This window comes from Arachis hypogaea, chromosome 11 (assembly GCF_003086295.3).
Source record: "Arachis hypogaea cultivar Tifrunner chromosome 11, arahy.Tifrunner.gnm2.J5K5, whole genome shotgun sequence".
Lineage (NCBI taxonomy): Eukaryota > Viridiplantae > Streptophyta > Magnoliopsida > Fabales > Fabaceae > Arachis > Arachis hypogaea.
The window spans coordinates 54,238,603-54,253,776 of record NC_092046.1 but is presented as its reverse complement, the minus strand read 5'-3'; the positions used below and the strand labels follow the sequence as shown (position 1 = coordinate 54,253,776).

At 38.9% G+C, this 15,174-nt stretch overlaps 1 non-coding gene across 1 annotated transcript; it reads left to right on the top strand.

Moving 5' to 3' along the window:
• Positions 1-2,362: 2,362 nt before the first annotated feature.
• On the top strand, positions 2,363-2,469 carry LOC112725362 (small nucleolar RNA R71). The gene has a single exon (XR_003164475.1). It is a non-coding gene; the product is annotated as a small nucleolar RNA R71 (small nucleolar RNA).
• The last annotated feature ends 12,705 nt before the right edge of the window (positions 2,470-15,174 follow it).

The following is a 15,174-nucleotide window of genomic DNA, read 5'->3' as shown; positions in this document are numbered from 1 at the left end:
AGCTCCAAGACTGGCATGCTCTCAGTTGCATTCATGCTTTCTTGGCATGCTTTGAACACCAAACTTGTTCTTCACTATATACTGCATATTAAGGATTTCACCAAGTTTTTGTCAAGTTTGGGTTGGAATTCATGAATATTTACTTATTCACTAGTAAAAGCTCATAAAACATGGGTTGCCTCCCATGAAGCGCTTCTTTAGCGTCACTAGCTTGACGTTTCTCCTTCATCAGGGAGGTTGATAATGCTTCAAGTCCTCCCCTCTTGCCTTGGACTTATATCCATTGGTTGTATCAATGATCTCTACATGTTCCAAGGAGAGAACTCTGTTGATAGTGAAGACCTTAGGTAACTGAGATGGTACAGTTGGGAGATTAGGAGAGATATCTGGGAAGTAAGCTGAGATCACTTTATCCCCTGGAGAGAAGCCTTCTGTAGGGATCTTCTTGTTCCTCTACCCCCTTGGTACCTTCTTCCTTGTCCCTTTTGATGTTTCCTTGCTTTTGGTGACTTCTTCTTCTAAGGAAATTTTGTTGTTGTCTTCACATGTTTCTGGTGGTTTAGGTTCCTCCAGCTTTTCCTTGAGTTGTGACAACTGCTTATTTCCTTGTTCACCAACCAAGGGTTTTCCCAGATGGGCTGGTTGTGCTTCAATGCTTGCTTCCTCTGTCAGCATCTCATTATGATCTTTGCTTGGTTCTTTGTTTTCTTGGTCTGTTTCTTGTGAGAGTTTGAAGACATTAAAGCTGAGTCGTTCATCGTGGATCCTCAATATTAGCTCTCCTTGCTCCACATCTATGAGTGCTCTGGCTGTAGCTAGGAATGGTCTTCCCAATATGATTGGGTGAGTGGGACTCTCTTCCATGTCCAAGATGACAAAGTCTGTGGGACGAAAGTACTTCCCAACCTTTACCAATACATTTTCCACCATTCCTATTGCTTGTTTTTGAGTTTTGTCTGCCAGCCTTATGACTACATCTGTGGGCATTATCTCATTGATCTTCAGCCTCTTTACCAGGGATAAGGGCATTAAGTTGATGCTGGCCCCCAAATCGTAGAGTGCTTTATCAAACATTGTTTCTCCTATGGCACAGGGGACATGAAAACTCCCCGGATCTTTTCTTTTTGTAGGCAACTGTGGTTGAATGAGGGCACTGCACTCCTTGTTCATCACTATAGTTTGGCCTCCCTTGAGTGAGCTTTTCCTGGGAAGCAGCTCCTTCATATACTTGATGTATGCAGGCATTTGTTGAATAGTCTTGATGAATGGTATGTTGACATGCAGAGATGTAAACAAATCTAGAAACCTTGAGTATATTCTCTTCTCCACAGCACCATTGAGTAGTTGGGGAAAAGGTGCATAGAGTCTCAGCAGCTCCTGTTGTGAGATTTCTGGTTCTTGATGATCTTTTTCCTTCTTCTCTACCGAGGTATCTTCAGGTTGTTCTGACAACTTGCTTGGCTTGTCCTCAGTCTCATTATCACTTATAGTGACCATCTTGCAATCTTCCCATCTTACTTTCTTTGTTTCACCTCTCGGATTCTTCTCTGTGTCACTTGGAAATCCATCTGTGGGTTTGGGAATTTGCTCAGAGAGATACCCCACTTGAGATTCCAACCTCTTGATTGTGTCTCCCTGGTTCTTGAAACTGGCTCGCACTTCCTCCTTGAACACCTTGTTGTCTTGAATCTCCTTGTCTATGCCTTCAAGTAGATTCTCAATCCTTGAGAGTCTGTCATCAAATGATTGTAGATCGTGATTAGAGGTGGAAGGATGAGGTAAGTTATTTTGGTTTTGATGTGGATGTGGAGAGGTGTTGTTATGGGAGTGTTGATATGGCCTAGATGTGAAATATTGGTGAGCTGCATTGTTGGAATTTGGGCGTCTTTGATCAAGGCTTTGGTCTTGTTGATTTCCCCACCCAAAGTTTGGGTGATTCCTCCATCCAGGGTTGTAGATCTTGGAGTATAGGTCATGGTTTTGCCTAGGTGAATTTCCAATGTAGTTGACTTGCTCCTGACTTCCCTCTGCTTCTTCATTCACTCCTTCTTGGGTTGTTGATGAAGTGGTGATTGCTGCTACTTGGTTCCTCTCCATCTTCTTGGTGAGGTCAGCCAGCTGCTGGGTAATGAGCTTGTTTTGGGCCAGCAGAGCATCTACATTGTTTCGCTCCATTACTCCTCTTGTGTTCCCTCTTTCGGAAGCATAGAAGTAGTCATTCTCTGCTACAGTTTTAATGACATCTATGGCCTCCTCAATGGTCTTCTTCTTGTTCAAAGATCCTCCGGATGAATGGTCTACGGCCTTCTTTGACTCATAAGAGAGCCCTTCATAGAAAATGTGCAGCTGCACCCATTCATTGAACATATCTGGTGGGCACCTCCTTGTTAGGTCTTTAAACCTCTCCCATGCTTCATATAGAGTCTCACCATCTTGTTGCCTGAAAGTTTGGACCTCAGCTCTCAGCCTATTGATTCGTTGAGGGGGGAAAAATCTTGCTAAGAATTTGTTCACCACATCTTCCCAAGTTGTCAAGCTCTCCTTTGGGAAAGACTCCAGCCACTTGGCTGCCTTATCCTTGAGTGAGAATGGAAATAAGAGCAGTCTATAGGCGTCAGGATGAACACCATTAGACTTCACTGTGTCACATATTCTCAGGAAGGTGGTTAGATGTTGATTGGGGTCTTCTTGGACACTTCCTCCGAACGAACAGTTGTTCTGAACAAGGGTGATGAGCTGTGGTTTTAGTTCAAAATTGTTGGCATGGATGGTTGGCTTTTGAATGCTACTTCCACAGTTTCCTGGGTTTGGATTGATGTAAGAGCCTAAAACTCTTCTATCCTCCCCAGCATGATTTGCTCGACCTCTTCTGCCATGGTTGTGAGTCTCTTCTTCATGATGGTTTTCCATGTTTTCTTCCATGTTTGGTTCAAAGTATTCCTCAAAGTGTTCCTCCTTTTCTTCAGCACCAACTACACATTTTTCTCTTGCCTCCCTCCTTAGTCTAAGGAAGGTCCTCTCAGGTTCAGAATCAAAGAAAGTTGAAGCCCCGCTTCTTCTCCCTGTCATACAACCAACAAGTACAAGCAAGGAAAATAGATGCAGAAAGTATTTCTGTCAGAATTACTGTTAATGTGAGTGATGCAATATATCAAACAGTTAGTGGGTTAGTGAAATGAACGGTAAATAACAAAGAAAAAGTAGGGGGAAGGGAAGAACTTAACTAAAATAGAAAGTAAATAACTCAAACAAAAAATTAAATCAAACAAAATAAAAATGCTCAATCTAGTTATCTTCCAACTTAATCATTGTTGATGCACAATCAATCCCTGGCAACGGCGCCATAAACTTGATGCATGAAAAACTTGTCTCGCAACAAATTTCCTTCGGTAAGTGTACCGAATTTGTCGCAATAAAAGCATGAGAAAGGATTTCTAGCATGATCTCTTCATTCCTCTTTCAAGGTTCAGAAGAGATCCAAGTTTGAATAGCTTATTTTCCAAGATAACTACCCAATTAGATGAAGATCGAAAGCTTTCAAGTAAAATCAAGAGAAAAGATAGAAGAAGAATAATGAAAACTAGTATTGATCCATCAAATTACAACAAAGCTCCCTAACCCAATGAAAGAGGTTTAGTTGTTCATAGCTCTGGAAAATGAAAACAAAGATGGAGAATACATGATGAAACTAGAAGTGCAGAGAAAGTAAATACAGAGAGTAATTCTATGCCCAGAGGCTCCCTATAATTTCCAACCCTCAATTTAATTCAAAGCTACTCCTATATATACTACTCTTCTGTTTTTTCTAGTTGGCTCTTCAAGTCTTGGGTATGGGCCTTTGGATCTTGAGTTTGAAGCAGTTCTCTTCTTCATTGGGCTTAGCTTTACTTGCAGAGAGAAAGTGTAAAGTGGACAGAGACTTTAGCTCAGGACGTTAATGGTGTTAACGTTCAGTGAAAATATGGGTTCGAGAACGTTAGTGACAATCACCTTTTTCACTAACGTTCCTCACCCAATGTAAGAGCCACGTTAACTTCAACGTTAGTGGCACAAACGTAGCCACTAACGTTGCCTCTATGCCCTTCGCACACGTTACTGGGACTTACCTTTCCCAGTAACGTTGAGAAGTTTCCCCCTTTCTTACGTTAGAGTCCACGTTAACTTAGTTAACGTGGCTCTTTTAACGTAGGCTTGCCAACCTTCGAGAACGTTCGTGACACTTACCATTGTCACTAACGTTCCAATGTGCCCCTATTTCTCACGTTAGAGTCCACGTTAACTAGGTTAATGTGGCTTCTAACGTGGCCATGCTAGCCATCTCCAACGTTAGTGACAAAGTTGAGTGTCACTAACGTTGGCTCATCATTCCTTATCCACGTTAGCTTCCATGTTAACTAAGTTAACGTGGCTCATAGTGGCTTATGTGGGCTAGTTCCAACGTTAGTGACAATGTTGGGTGTCACTAACATTGGCGATCACCTCCCTTCATCACGTTAACTTCCACGTTAAGTTAACGTGGGAGTTAACGTGGCTTATTGGGGTTTGTGTGGGTTCCTTCCAACGTTAGTGGCAATATTTGGTGTCACTAACGTTGTCGACCACTTTGTCTCCTCACGTTAGCTTCCACGTTAACTAGGTTAACGTGGAAGTTAACGTGGCTTATTGTGACTTGGCCAACGTTAGTAACAAAGTTGATTGTCACTAACGTTGGCTTCCCCTTTACTTCTTAACGTTAGAGGCCACGTTAACTAAGTTAACGTGGCAACTAACGTGGCCACTTATGAGCTTGGTCCAACGTTAGTGATAATGTTAAGTGTCACTAACGTTGGCTCCATTTCCTTTCTTCCACGTTAGAGTTCACGTTAACTTAGTTAACGTGACTCTTAACGTGGGCAATGATGGCTTCGAGAGCGTTATTGGCAATTACTTTTCTCATTAACTTTGCAAGTTACTCCCATTCCACGTTAGTGTTAACGTTAGTGTAACTAACGTAGCCACTAATGTGGTTCTTCTTTGCTTCCTTTGTCCTGAAATCAAGCAATAAAGTGCATCAAAGTTCTAGTCCAAGTCATGGGAAATGCAACATCCAATTTGTCCTTAAATTCATGCAAAATCCTCATGAAATCATGTAAAGTGCACAATGTATGCTTGAATCAAGATGTAAGTGAATATCTACCCAAAACTAGCTTATTTCCTAAGGAAATGCATGAAACTACCCTAAAAACAATAAAGAAAAGGTCAGTAAAACTGGCCAAAATGCCCTGGCATCACCCACTTCTGACTTCTAGAAGAAGCATCTCTATACCTGCCATTGGTGCGAATAACTTTGAGCTGAAACCTTAACTGGTCACTCTAGTTCAACAGAACTGCCAGCTTTATGGACTTCCACAAGAAGATCTCAATAGACTCATCTCTGATTTCTTGCAGATTTGTGATACTGTCAAGACTAATAGAGTGATTCAGAGATTTACAAGCTTATGCATTTCCCCTTTGCTGTAAGGGATAGAGCTAGATTATGGCTGGATTCTCAGTCTAAGGAAAGCCTAGACTCTTTGGAGAAGATGGTCAAAGCATTCTTGACCAAGTTCTTTCTACCTCAGAAGCTGAGCAAGCTTAGGGTAGAAGTTCAAACCTTCAGATAGAAAAAGGGTGAGTCCCTCTATGAAGCCTGGGAGAGGTATAAGCAACTGATCAGAAGGTGCCCTCCTAACATGATTTCAGACTGGACCATGTTAGATATCTTCTATGATGGCCTTCCCGAGATGTCCAAGATGGCATTGGACCACTCTGCTGGTGGATCACTCTACTTGAAGAAGACATCTGAAGAGGCACAGGAACTCATTGACATGGTTGCAAACAACCAATTCATGTATGCTTCTGAGAGGAACCCTGTGAATAATAGGGTGGCTCAGAAGAAAGAAGTCTTAGAGGTTGACACTCTGAATGCCATATTGGCTCAGAACAAGATCCTGACACAACAGGTCAATGTGATCTCTCAGTATTTGATTGGATTTAAAGCTGTAGTTGGCAGCACTCTAGAAGCCTCCTATGAAGGAGATACCTATGATCCAGATCAACCCATGATGGATGAGGTTAACTATTTGGGAAATTCCTCAGAAAATTCCCAATAATGAGCCATATGGAAACACCTACAACTCATCATGGAGGAATCATCCCAACTTTTCATGGAGGGATCAACAAAAGCCTCAACAAAGCTTCAACAACAATCAAGGTGGAAGGAACCAGAATAGGTTCAATAACAGACCATTGCTATCTTCTGAACAAATGCAGACGTCTAAGCAGAGCCTCTCTAACTTAGCCACTATAGTCTCCGATCTCTCTAAGACCACTCACAGTTGTATCCCCAATGGGCGTTTAACACCCATCCCTCAAGTTGGACACCAAGCTCAACCCAAGTACTCAACCAAAGTGGGCCCAAGAGTGAACTTTCGTACCTTTAGTCTATTTATCATACTTTTGTACTTCTTAGCTATTAGGTTATTATATATAGAACAAAGATCACCACTATGAGGAACTTTTGATATTTGCCCTTTTGCATATTTTACGTTTACTTTCTGTAAGCTATGAGCTACTAAACCTCCTAAGTTAGGGTTTGGAGCTCTGCTGATTCTCACGGATTAATAATATTATCGTTTCTATTTCAATACACGTTTGATTCCATTCTCTTGTGCATTTTTGTTCTTCATCTCATGAATTGAGGATGAACTGTGACAATCATCCTTGTTCTACATGGGTTCCATGTGAGTCCTGACCCGGATAGTATTAAACCACAGCTAGAGATGCACTGCGGATTCCAAGAGAGTGCTTGGGTGAGTTTGGATAAGTGACATAAAATCCCGTTAACCATGGGTTGCTAAGGTCTCTGTGGCGTTAAGGCTAGAGTTTGAGAAGCAACACTGCCTGATCCGAAAGATTCGACCTTGTCTGTGACATTTTGAGTAGGATCGCGAATGGGAGTGGATTGCTTAGGTCCTCACCTTTGGCTATAGTGGGAAGCCATGAGTTAACTTGATGAGAGGACATGAGTTGCTCGGATATGGTGGACTGCTATGGTTTAGAAGAGGCTAACTCGATGAGGATGCTACATGAGTTAGTCAATTACAGCTTCCAGTGAATGAGTCATTTGTTATTGAAGTAGACAGTAAAAAAAGTCAATCCCGAAAGAATACGCATCTCCAAAGCCTTAACTGAATCATTATCACTATTTTCACAATCAGTCTGGTATTTCATTCTTTACTATTTTGTTAATGCTTTCAAACAAACAACCATCTTTTCTAATCTCCTGACTAAAACTTACAAGATAGTCATTGCTTGCTCAATCCAACAATCTCCATGGGATTTGACCCTCACTCACTTGAGGTATTACTTGGACAACCCGGTGCACTTGCCGATTCATCTGTGCAAAACTTGCGGAGTTCAATTCTTTGCATCACAAAGCCACATTTTACGTGGGACATTCCATGTCCAACATGATCAAGTCAGGGAGTGAAATGAATTAAGATTGAGCTTCACGTGCAGCATGGATCCTTCACGTGTGACATGGGATTTTTAGCCACTCTTAAGGGCCTCAACTTAGCCATTGAAATCTCCAATTCTTCATCACTTGAGTGATGGGTTCAAGGCTCAACTTAAACCCACTAATTACAGTATTAATTGAGGATTTCAAGAAGAAAAGATTTAGAGCTTTTCTGGAGAAAAACATTTATGAAGAAGATTTCATTTTGTTTTAATTTTGATTCTATTTTAAGTTTTAAATTTTAAATTTTTTTAGGATTGGTATTTAAGGGGAGAAGTCATTGACGGTGTTTCATCTTTGATACTTTTACTTTTCATAATTTTAAGGTTTTCTCTAAAGACATGAGCAATTAATCTCCTTGGTTAAGGTTAGGAGCTCTGTTGATTCCTATGGACTAATATTCTATCTTTTCTACCTTTGATTAATGCATTGATATCTTCATAAGAAAATTTTTTGTTCTTCATCCAAAGGATTTGAATATGTTGGGAAACTATTCTCTTCTAACTTGGACTCTTTGAATTTCTTGGAAAAGTTAATTAATTAAATTAAGCTCGACAACTTATTCTCATAGTTCTTGGGTTTTAAAACTAGACTTGATAAGTGACATCGTATCAACTAGGGGAGATTCTTAGGAATTGTGTGGCCTATAAAGCAGTGAATGTACTTAACTCTTTTCTTAAGAAATTGACTAAGGAATTAGTGATTAATTAGTTTAAAGAGAAATTGAATTACCAAGAAATTAGGGTTTGATTACTAATGATTTGTCATGGATGTATGTTTGCATGATCAAGGTGAAAAGTGAAACGTATTGGTCTGCAAGTCTCAACATCTCTAAAACCTTAACTCTTTAAATTATATTATTTTTTCAATACTTACTTTTTGCCTTTGTTTACTTCACTGTGTATTTCAAAGCTTTCTAAAAGCCTAAATTTTGATTGTCTAACTAGAACTATTAATTGACTATTGCTTGCTTAATATGCTAATCCTTGTGGGAATGATAATCCACTCCTGTGGTATTACTTGATATTAATACAATCCAGTGTACTTACCGGTAGTTTGTGGTTTTGAAAATTCGCATAAAATTTTTGGCGCCGTTGGTAAGGATTAATCGTGGTTAACAAGCTACCAATCAGTTGATTACCTATATTAGACCTTTTTAGCTTTTGAGTTATTTTCTGTTTGTTATTTATTCCCCCTGGGAAATCCCTTTACTGTGACGAAGAAAATTTCAACTTGATTCTCTTATTGTTTTTGTGTCTATGCAGAATAACAGGGATAAAAAACCTCTTCATTGCGACCTTGAAATTGAAAGAACTCTTTGACGACCAAGGAAACAAGCTAGAGATCAAAGGATTGAAGAAGAGATTGAAGAGGTAGTTGAAGAAGAACTTGAATACAACATGGATGACAATGCAAATAACAATGCTAATACTCCTCAACCTAGGAGGACTCTTGGATCTTTGACTACCCCAATACAGGGAGTTGTGGAAGTAGTATTGTGACACCTACAGTAAATACCAATAATTTTGAACTGAAGCCTCAACTTGTCACATTAGTTCAACAAAATTGTCAGTTTAGTGGAAGCCCTCAAGAAGATCCCAACCTGTTCATCTCTAACTTCCTGTAAATCTGTGATATTTTCAAGACCAATGGTGTCCCTACTGATATTTATCATTTGTTCCTATTCCTTTTTGCTATAAGGGATTGGACTAAACAGTGGCTAGACAATTAACACAAGGAGAGTATAGCTGATCGTGGGCATCTTTCTTATATTTTCTTAGTGAATTTGCATGTGAAATTATTGAATTAAATCAAGATTTAGGTGTTTTAACCCACCATGAATGCTACTTTGAGTTGTTTTGTAATTTGATTTATTATAGGTGACATTCGAGCGACTTTGACAGAGTTCGTGTAGAAGAAAAGGAAGAAAGTGGATGATGCTTTCAACCCTGACCTCGTCATACTCCAACGAGCATAACTTGCACTACAGAGGCCTAATTGACACAGTTCTAGCGGCATTGGAAAGTCAACTTTCAGAGTTTTCTAACGATATATAATAGTCTATACTTTTTTTTTTCGGCATCACAGCACCAAACGCCACCAAGGTGGCACCAAACTTCATCTAACCCAAGTTTAGCGCCAGCAACTCATAATGCGTAAAGATGGATGCGGTCATAGTGGCGCCAAACTTGGAATTCCCAAGTTTGGTGCTAGACTCCTGCCCTAGAGGACCTCCGCGTGATCTTTTTGATTATATTTGATTTAATTAGGTTTAGAATTTAAGTTTTAAATTAAGAAAAGATATTTTAAGTTTTAGAAAAATATATTTTATATTAGTTAAGATTAGATATAAAAGGAGAAGATATCTTGACCTAGGGCTTCTTCTCCTCTTCTGCACTTTACACTTTTCTCTACTAGGATTTATTTTCTCCATGAGCAACTAAACCTCCATTGTTAAGGTTAGGAGCTCTGTTTATTTTATGGATTAATATTATTATCATTATACTTTCAATCAATGTATCGATTTATATTCAAGGATTACTTTCGTTCTTCATTTTATGAATTTGAGTATATTGGAAGATAGCTCTTTTTCTACATGAATTTCTTGTTGATTCTTGGAAAAGTTAACTCACTTGAATAACAACTTGAAAGTAATTCCTCCTAAATCTCTAATTGCCTGGACTTAACGTGATACGTGATATATAATCATCTTATACTTGGGTAATTAAGATTTATGTGGATAGTAAACTAGAATTGGACCTAAACCTTTAATCTAATTCAAGTGACCAAGAAATTGACAGTTGATTAGGTTAGAGGAGATTATATCACTAAGGAATTAGGGTTTAATCAATTAAAGTTTGTCATAAATTGAATCTTGTATGAATAAAGTATTTGGTAAGAACCATTAATCCAGAAAAGTAAATATCTCTGAAACCTTAATGTTTCTCTCATATATCTTTCACAAAAAGTCTATAGTTTGCTTTCTTAATTCTTGAATTTCTACTTAATGCTTTTGAACACAAAACACTCTTTTCTACTTGTCTGACTAAGTGAATCACTCGACTATTATTGCTTGGTCCATCAATCCTCGTGGGATCAAGCCTTACTTACTTGAGGTATTACTTGGTACGACCTAGTGCACTTGCTGGTTAGTTTATGGGTTTTCTAAATTCCGTACCAAATTTTTGGCGCCGTTGCCGGGGATTGACTGTGATTGACAACTACCCGTTGTTTGATTTCTTAGATTATACGTCCTTTGCTTTAATTTTAATTATTTTTGTTCTTTAAACTTTTGAAATTTTAGTTTTTATTTGTCTAAAATTTTTTTCTTAATTTCTGAAATTAAATTTGGTGTTCCCTTAGTTTCTTTATTTTAAACTTTTTGTTTGTTTTTTCTTTTAATATTTTCAAAATTTTAGCCCATTTTCCCTATTAATTTTTGAAATTCTTAGCTTCATTAATTTAGTTTATTTTGTTTTATTTCTATTACTCAAGTTACCTCACTGGAAATTTTCTTCACTTTGACATAGAGATTTCCACTTTTTCTTGTTTTCTTTTTGATTATGAGTAGGAACAGAGATAAGGAACCTCTTCTAGAATTTGATACTGAGATTGAGAGGACTTTAAGAAGGCGATTACAGTAGGCTAGAGCTTACATAGCTACTGAAAATCTCAAGGATAATTTTGTGAAGGAAACTGAAGGATCTACTATGGATCCAAACAACAATAACAATGTTATTAATTCTCATGTTCTCAATGCTCCTAATGAGCTTGAGCAACCAAGAAGGACATTGGGCTTATACATTGCTCCTAGCCCCAAATTCTATGGCAATAGCATTGTTGTACCTCCTGTAGCTGCTAATAATTTTGAGTTGAAGTCTCAGCTCATCTCTTTGGTGCAACAGAATTGTTAGTTTCATGGACTCCCGTAGGAAGACCCAAACTTGTTTATCTCAAATTTCATGCAGATCAGTGACACTGTGAAGACCAATGGAGTTCATCTTGATGTCTATAGGTTGCTTCTCTTTCTGTTTGTTGTACGGCACAGAGCCAAGTAATGGCTTGATACACAGCCCAAGGAGAGCTTGGATACATAGGACAAGTTGGTTAATAGATTCTTAACCAAATTCTTTCCACCTCAGAAGTTGAGTAAGCTGAGGACTGATGTTCAGACTTTCAGGCAGAGAGAGGGTGAATATCTTTATGAAGCTTGGGAGAGGTACAAGATGATGCTCAGGAAGTGCCCTCCTAATATGTTTTTATACTAGATTCAGTTATAGATTTTCTATAATGGAGTTACTGAGGCCGCCAAAATGTCTCTGGATAATTCTGCAGGTGGGTCTCTTCACATAAAAAAGACTCCTGAGGAAGCTCTTAATTTGATTAAGATGGTTGCTAACAACCAATATCTATATTCTTCTGAGAGGACCTCTATGAGAAAAAGAGTCATGGAATTAGATGCTTTGAATGCAATTTTTGCTCAAAACAAGGGCATGTCTTAATAGATTAATGCTATTACTCAATACTTGAGTGGAATGCAAGTTTCAGCCATCAATACTCAAGATGTATCCTATGACATGAGTGGTGGCTTTCCTCAAGGTGAGGCTTATGATTATACTCAACTTTCTCCTGAACAGGTTAATTACATGGGCGATTCCTCTATAATCCCCAATAATGATCCATTCTCTAACACTTATAATCCGAGGTAGAGGAATCATCTTAATTTTGGCAACAATTCTCAGCGAAATTTCAATCAGAACAACTTTAACAACCGCCAGTTCCAGCCTTCTCAACCACAACAAGCAACTTTTTAGCCTCATAAATCATCTGACTTGGAATCTATTGTTGCAGAACTCTCCAAGAGTACTCATACTTTTATGCAAGAAATAAGAGCTTCACTTAAGAACTTGGAAGTTTAGATGGCCCAACTAGCCACACAAGTTATAGAAATTGATTAGAGGTCCACTAATACTCTTCTTAGCAACACAATTCCAAATCTAAGAGAAGAGTGCAAGGTTATCACCTTGGTAAGTGGACTCATGGCAGGTGAGGAAGCACCGGTTACTAGGGGACCAGTTGAAAAAGAAGCACAAGCCAAGGAGAAACACACCCCTTAGCGGCACCCTAATAATCCCTTTCCAGTTGATCTTGAGCAATATCTAATGAAGCCTAAGGCACCTGAGTACAAGTCAAATATGCCATACCCTCAGAGCTTCAAAAGGAGACAAAGGACAAGTAGTTTTCAAAGTTCTTGAAAGTATTTAAAAAATTGCAAATCAATATTCTTTTTGTTGAGGTTTTGGAGAAAATGCCTTTCTATGTCAAGTTCATGAAGGATTTACTTTCCAAGAAGAAGACTTTAAAGGTAGATAAGACAGTGATCCTGACCAAGGAATATAGTGCCATAATTCAGAGTAATTTGCAAGGATGATGCCAGATCCAGGGAGCTTTTAGATTCCATGTACCATTGGGAGCACAACCTTTGATAAAGCCTTTGATATAGGTGCAAGTAACAATTTAATACCGTTGTCTATGATGAAGAAGTTGCAAATCAAAGAGGCACAACTAACAAGGATAGCATTACAAATGGCAGACAAATCTCGAAAATATGCACATGAAATAGTAGAGAATCTCTTGGTCAAAGTGGGAAAGTTCTTCCTCCCAGTAGATTTTGTAATCCTTGACATCGGGGAGGATGAAAACGCCTCTATAATCCTAGGAAGACCATTCCTAGCCACTAGGAGAGCTCTGGTTGATGTGAAAGAAGGTGAATTAGTGCTGAGGGTGCACAAGGAGCATTTGGTCTTCAAGGTTTTTAAACCCATACATCATTCAGGTGAAGAAGGCAACTGCGTGAAGACTGAGTTCACTAATCGAAGTCTCCCTGATGATGTAAAATAAAGTTTACAACTCAAGCCTCTTTTGGTGGGAATCAAACAATTTTTCCTGACATCAAATCTAAGTTTGGTATTGGGTGTGTTTCATTCACCAAGGAGAAAGTTCCCAAGAAGAAAGTGCCAAGGGGATGGAGAAACAAGAAGATCCCGACTAAAGATTTCTCACCATGGATGAAAGTGGTGTTGACTCGTAATCTAGTGTTGCCTCAAACAGTAAATAAAATCCTCTCTCTTAAGCATATTGAACTACTTCATGGGGACACAGGGAGAAGATTCACAATGAGAAGGGAGGAGTTGAAGCATTATGATCAACCCCCGCCTTAACAAGGAATCAACTGTCAAGCTAGTGACGTTAAAGAAGCGCTTGTTGGGAGACAACCTAATAATCTATATCTTTAGATTTTCTATTTATTTTGAATGTATTTAGTTTATTTTAATTCCTTATAGTTTTCCTTCTTTTTATGTGTATTTTGGTCATGCAGAGTGTTTAAAGCAGGAATAGATGCAATCAGAAGGAATTTCAGATTACCCAGGATGGATTCAGTTTGACCAGGGTGGCGCCAAACTTGAGAACCTCAAGCTTGGTGCCATATATGCTACTTTGGAGGAATTTGCCATTGGATGGTAGGCACCAAACTTGGAATTCCCAAGTTTGGCGCCATGTGCTAGCAATTAGATGAGTTTGGTTCGGGAGGGGTGGCGCCAAACTTGAATACCTGGAGTTTGGCTCCACCAACAAAGCAATTTTAGTGTTCTATTCGGCTAGGGTGGCACTAAACTTGGCCACCTTGGCATTTGGCACCACTATTTATGCAAAAAAAAAATTAAATAAAATATTAATTTTTCGTACCCTTATATCATCCTTTCTTCTTCTGAGATTTTTTTTTTGTTTTTACTCATTTGTGCATTTTTTTATGTCCCTCTCCGTTTCAGTTTTTCTTTGCTTAGAGACAAGCAAACTTTTAAGTTTGGTGTTGTAGAGCGCACTCTCTATTTATAAATTGGAGAGGAATGAGACCGTGGTGCTCACAAAAGAGTGTAGTGCTATAATCCAAAAGAACCTTCCAGAGAAATTAAAAGATCCTAGAAGCTTTGTGATCCCATGCACCACTGGGGAAGTGACTGTTGAGAGAGTTTTATGTGACCTTGGAGCTAGCATCAATCTAATGCCAATATCTCTGATGCGCAAACTAAAAATTGAAGAGGTGAAGCCCACCAGAATTTCTTTGCAACTTGTTGACCGTTCTCTTAAATTTCCTTTGGGTGTTGTTAAGAATTTATTGGTGAAAGTGGGGACATTTATATTCCCTGCAAATTTTGTCATTTTGGACATAGAAGAGGATGCCAATGCCTCTATTATATTGGGGAGGCCTTTCCTTACTACAGGGAGAGTCTTAATCGATGTTCAAAAAGGTGAATTAACATTGAGGGTGAATGATGAGCAAATTGTGCTCAATGTGTTTAAAGCTTTACAACACCCTAATAATTATGCGGATTGCATGAAAGTCGACCTCATTGATCCGTTGGTGCAAGAGGCACTAGAAGAAGAACCACTTATTAAAACACTTGAATTCCTTGTTGAAGCTTAAGAGGGTGAGATTGAAGAATGCCAGCACCCAAGAAAGCATCATATATTCCTTCAAGGGAAGAGGGGCCACCAAAGTTAGAACTAAAGTCCCTGCCTCCCTCTTTGAAATATGCTTTCCTTGATGAATCAGAGACATACCAGTGATCATTAAT